This window comes from Rhipicephalus microplus, chromosome 5, assembly GCF_043290135.1.
Source record: "Rhipicephalus microplus isolate Deutch F79 chromosome 5, USDA_Rmic, whole genome shotgun sequence".
NCBI lineage: Eukaryota > Metazoa > Arthropoda > Arachnida > Ixodida > Ixodidae > Rhipicephalus > Rhipicephalus microplus.
This window is the reverse complement of record NC_134704.1, coordinates 179,701,217-179,707,293: the sequence shown is the minus strand read 5'-3', so window position 1 is coordinate 179,707,293 and position 6,077 is coordinate 179,701,217. Positions and strand designations below refer to the sequence as shown.

Sequence of the window (6,077 nt, the reverse complement as noted above, 5' to 3'; positions counted from 1 at the left end):
GAATTTGGCGGCGCGCCCTTTTTGAGCGCTCGTTCTGTGACAACAGGTGGCGTCATGGCATTGAACTGGAGGCGCGGTTGGTTTTCGGCAAACTCTAGAGGGCGCAGGAGGTCAACGTCTTGTATGCTGGCCAAACATTACCCGCAAAGTAAGGTGACTGGCGACGATAGCGAATTCGCAATAAGCATGCTGGTAGCACCAGATTCCACGGTGATTACGGCGAATGGCAGGTGTAGGTTACGGCGGTGGAGAAATACGTCAGACAGAGTAAACAAAACTGTTCCAGCAGGGGCGGCCATACTGGTCAGGGCTACGAGGGTGGCTGTGTTCGGGGCTATGTCCGTGTCTGCACCAACGACAAGTTTGCAAAATTTGGCAAGGAAATCCACCAAACGAGAAGTTGGCAGCAGTGTAACGGCAACTTCTGCACATGAGCAATCTATGATGGTCCGATGACGCGAAAGAAAGTCCCATCCAAGAATGACTTCGTGGGAGCAAGACGCCAGCATGAAAAATTCAATGACATAAAGTTCACCTTAGATAGTGACACGTTCAGTGCACACAGCTGCAGGCTTTATGCCCTGCGAGTTGGCCGTTGGCAAAAGCGATTGAAGTGCCGTGGAAGAGGTATTGATGCTCATTGCTAAAGTTGGTAACAAGCAACTGAGATCGGCCACCATGAAGCATATGGCACTTCTGGCTACACAAATGTCCAGTTTTCGTCGGTGCTGCAAGTTCGTTTCGTCCACCGCTTCACCATCGACTAAATTGCAGCATGTGACGTCGACTATGACACATGCTCGAGGAGAAAGCGTAACGCTCTCTGTAGAAACACAAGGTATGTCGAGATGCGGTTCGTCGTCCTGTACATCAATAGCTCGGTCGGCTGAAAACGTGGCACGGCGCTCTTGCAGGTAAGTATTAGCGCCATATTCTTGCAGAACTTCAACTTCAAGAATAACGTCACGAAAGCAGTCACGTAGGAAAAGGCTCTTAGCGACAAACTTATATCCTTGGATCTGAACGCTAGTATATAGCGCACGCACTCAGCGGAGTAACAACATGGCCGCCAGCCGTCCAAATCTGTGAGTTGTGCTACGGCGTGATTACTTTCTTTAGCTGCGGGGCCAGTTTCCCACTCAATATTGAGTAGTCGGCACCGGTGTCCACTAACACGTCAACCGCGTAACCATCAATCGTAACTGGTATATCAGGTGAAGGCTGTTCGTATTCTGCAGTATCGTTACGTCTCTGAGTCGGTCAGGGGTTTTCGGCACTTAAATGTTCAGCCACCCCGCCCACAGAAGTCGCTCCAGTTAGTTTTCCTGGCGGGGACTTGGAGACCGTGCGGTACAATACCACTGGGGCAGCGATGAAAATTGCCTCGGCGACGGTGAACGCGACTGGCGCCCAGCGGACGGTGATGCAGGGCGCTGGGCGAAGTTTTTAATGTCGCGGGGTCGCTGGCCATGCCGGGGTGGCGGCGAGTATGCAGAGAAGTCGCGAAGCCCTAGTCGGTGGTATAGACACTGGCGCTAAAAGTGGTCTGCTTCACGACAGTAAAAGCTCAGAGGCCGGCGGTCGGGTGTACGCCAGATATCTGACTTCCGAGGGGACGTGCGCCTATCATAGATGTAATGATCTGGCGGCTCCGAATAATAGCTAACTGGGGCGGCACGGACAAATGGTGGCGACGCAAACCTATCATCGTAGTACCCTACTGGCTGCGCCGTCTGAAGCGACACGGTGGGAGGAGCGCGAACGAACAATGGCGGAGAGGCAGGAGGCCACTTTAAGGCTTCCGCATATGTGATCGTCTCACGGCCGTATTCAGGGGGGGGGGCGGAGCTTTCTGGAGGCGAGGGCCCCGTAGTGCCTGGTACAGCTCCTCTCTGATAACCACTGCAATTGAGCCAGACTTGGGATAAGGTGTCACGCCGGCCTTCTGCAGTTCTTCGCGCACCACGGAACCAATAAGTTCTCGTAGGCTGTCCTTGGTTTCAGTTGTGGCGAGAATGTCCACAGCGCGCACGTCACTTATTTGTCTGTATACATGCTGGAACGTTGCTGCAGCATCTTTTCCATAGTAACAGCCTCTGTCAAGAACTACGCGATGGTCTCAGGAGAGCTCCACACGAGGCTGGCGAAGTCCTTCTCTTCAACACCACGCATCAGATAGTGCAACTTCTTATCCTCCACCATCCGTGGGTCAGCTCGTGGGAAGAGGCGTGTCCTGTCTTCCACGTAAGTGGTAACCGTTTCATTTTGCAACTGGACCCGGGCATTAATCACTCGTTCCGCCCGTTCTTGGTGATCGGCACTTGTGTAGATCTCCAGAAGCCTAGGACAGAACTCGTGCTACGACGTCAGGTGTTCCTCGCGATTCTGGTACCACGTACGCGCACCGTCCTCCAGGTAGAAGTAGACAAGTTCAGTCTTCTATGTCCTCGCGCTCCGTGCCCTGGAACGCCGTCGAGACCCGGGGGTTCTCCAACGTATACCGGTTCGCAATCGTGGTTCCCGTGTCGGTTGAAGCTGTTTGAACCGAAGCACTCGTCATACCTGTTGAAGCGATGGGATCTGTGTCGTTGAATTCGGGCTGGCGGCTGGCCCGATGCACAGGGGTGTTAACTGGGACACGACTCGGAGGGCGACTCCCTAGAGGGGTCTGCAACAACCTTGAGGGCTACCCAGCACCTGCATCAGTTTGCAACGATTCTTTTCATTAGCCAAGATGTAGTCAGCTTTTGAAAACCGAGTCCGTCGCGGCTGGATCTCGAGCGAATTAGGCGCACGCGATCTTCTTTTATTTTGCAAGGTGAGAGCCCCTCTTGCTCCCAACCCATTACATGCAGGTAATAATATAGACGGTTTCAAGGTCACAAGCAATGTACCCTAGAAAACTTTCGGTCACCTCATTTACCAGCTCCTAACTTCGAAACTGAAAGCACGTTTTCAAGTTCCATTTAAACTGTAAGAGATACCTCTCTTTAGTTTTTCAGATAAAAGGTACGTGCGTAAAGGTCAAAGGAATCTCTTATAGAATTTTTGTAGCTCGAAAGATTTATCTGAGTTTATCTTGCGAATAAGAGAAAGAAAATATAGAAAATCATCGCGGTACTTTCTAAAGCTCTTTTTGCCCACCACTATATTGGCATATTGGTGGACAAAACCAGGTGTCATCAAGGAGCTGTGTTTGTAAACAGTGAAAGGGCCTACACAAGCACCACCCTCTACAACCGGTACGTGGTATCTGCTTTTTTTTTGAAGCGCTGTGAAACGAGGATGAAAGCAGGCGAGCTCGAAACCATTGCCGCTCTTCCATGAAGCCTTCGCAAGCCAAATCTCTTCCCTATCATTTGTGGTATCCGACCAAGATATCACGTGCGCATGACGTGCCCGATCAAGCCAAACTCCCGTGCATGCGAACGGGGTTTTTTGATGTTGTTGTTGTTGTTGTTTCCAGCATTGTTTTGATGTCTACTGCCTGTTTCTGTGGGATGGTGCAGACCAAGGAAGATTAAAAAAACTGATAGAGTGAAAGCTCCCGCTATGCCTTGCCAGCAGAAGGGAAGCCGCCTTTTGCCACTGCAAAGATGGCGGAAACATGCTCTTTTCTGATGGTGCCCACTTAAAGATCAAGTGCCTTTGATATGTTATGTAAATGCTACGTTAGTTCTATAATAAAAGATAGTTGTTCCCGACGAAATAACACACAGAAACACGTATGGATGTCTAAATCTTCAAAGAACTTTGCCCCCAATTAAAAACTCACTATGGAAAACTTGTAACTGTAAGACGCACTTGGAGCTCTATGTGACCCGGAAAAGTTCTCACATTAAACTCGTTGGGCGTGCGAGTGAAACACTTCGCTTTGAATAGCTGAACGGTAATAATATAACCATAGAGAAAGAAGAAGACAAGAGCGGACACTCCGCGAAACCTGACCTCAGGAAGTGCGTCACGGCTACGTAACGAGCTAGTGCTCTCACCAAACGTCAGAGGGCGCAAGCGCCAAAAAAAAACAGTTATAATCAATGCAACAGAATTGTTTTTACAAAATAATAATTATACGCCCAAATTTGGTATGTTTTTATACATAACAACAATTTATTCAACACACCTTACGCGATTATTTTTCTTCAGCCGTACTGTCATAAACACCATCTACCCAGCGACAAGCCCATGCATGACTGACAGCGAGAAGCTTTCGTCGCTTTCGTCAACATCGGCTGCGTCGGCGTTTTCAAGCGTGAGATAACAGGTGAAGCACGTTTTAGAGCGAAGCTTGTTGAATGACATGTTGTTGGTCTTGTTCGGTCATTTTTTTCAGAAAACGGTTACACCTGTGCGAATTAGACACCATGCAACAAACATAGAAAGATGCACACACACACATTGCACTTCGTGTGTGCGAGTTTGTTTCTCACGTGGCGTCTCATTCACACAGTTGTAACCTTTTTCTGAAGCTTGTAAGGACTGGGAGGTTCGCTAAAAAGAAAGTTTGTGGTTCTATGCGGCGGCTAGACGGGAACATTGTGCAACGTATGCAGTATAGCAAAGGCGGCATGGTGTCAAGCCGAGGCGACGCGTGCTGCGTCTGCCACGGACGCGAGCGTCTGTAGGCTGAGCATAGCTGGGCAGCTAGGTCATAGGCTCGGTGCAAAATATTGAGAAGCGTTCGCTGGGCCTCGCATGCTTCACGACACGTTTCCCGAAGGCTCGCAACACGAATAATTCTTGATGTGCCGGAGGCAAATCTGGACTAGCCAAGTGGCCATCATCTTCGTTTCTTCGCTAGCCTTGTGCCACTAGTGCAAGCTGCCCACAAATTTTTTTGACGTTTCCAATATAATTTTACCGCACAAATTTCAACTACGATTTTTCTTCCCAATGTACTGCTGAAACTGCGTACGTACGAAGGTGTTCTAAAGTTCCCAGGCCGCGATACCATTGCATTACAAGGGATAGCGGCCTGGAAACTTCTGAAGATCTTTGTACGTGGTCTTGATGTATATCTTTGCAAGTCAGAGTTTTATGGGTCACAGATGTATCACTGGTTTTGTATTGTGCATCGATTAGCTAATCATTCAAAGGGGTTTGTTGGTACACTTATGACGTGCACATATCTTTTTCGTAATTTGACAGCGAAGCATCCACTTACTAACATTTTCAGACCGCGCTGATGCCATGCCGTCCGGCGGTCCAAGCTACGGCAGCTACTGCTGTGTATCGTGGTGCTTCAACAATGGCAGAACCTACAAGAAGCCTGGGACGAGTTTCTTCCGCATACCGCGGGACGGCAGGTGTGTTAAAGCTTTTGTATGGTTTGCATGTCTTTAGGCTTACTGTTCATACTTGCTCACTGAAGGTAACAATAAAAAATCACTATTTAAGCACTTCCCTTTCAGCTGGTAGTTCATTGCCGATGCAGGATGAAAGCATGGATGCAGTATGCTGGACGCGATGATCTCCTTAGTAAGCCGGCCAGCCTATTGTACGCAACGTACAGGGTTTGTAGCGACCATTTTACTGCTCAAAGTTTCATGGACCCTGGGCACACAAGGCTTACAAGAATGTCTGTTCCCAGTGTGCAACCAGCTACACCATGTAAGTGATTGACTGAAACTCAAATATGTGTAATAGCAGCCAATTGTATTAAATCAGTGGCGACAATTAACCGCGAAGATCTTTGTAGCCGGTGTAGAAACCACACTATAGAAGTAACACTTGGAAAGTCTTAAATTTTGTGAACTATGGGCTATTACCTTCCTAACAGCAGCCTTACATTTCTGTCGTTTTTTGATGCTCTTGACCAGTGCAACTTGTTTTGAAAGACTTTCAAGGGCTATTTCACGTTATCTTCAAGCCTGAGTGCACATGTACATATACCTTTCATCGGTGAAAGCTGGCACTGTTGATAATTCCAAAAATCACAAATTACTTGTTTCCTAGTTGGTGCCTTCTCTTTTCCTCCACGTTCGACCAATTTGCGCATTTGAAAGAGCTGTTTAAGTTTCCCCATGCTACAAGCTTTGTAACTTGTACCAACTGCACATATATGCACGTTCTCCGAG

General features: G+C 48.4%; 1 long non-coding RNA gene across 1 annotated transcript; it reads left to right on the top strand.

The window, feature by feature from the left end:
- Window positions 1-4,164: 4,164 nt before the first annotated feature.
- Window positions 4,165-5,645, top strand: LOC142817447 (uncharacterized). Its single transcript, XR_012895238.1, has 3 exons — window positions 4,165-4,264; window positions 5,177-5,306; window positions 5,435-5,645. It is a non-coding gene; the product is annotated as an uncharacterized LOC142817447 (long non-coding RNA).
- Window positions 5,646-6,077: the final 432 nt, after the last annotated feature.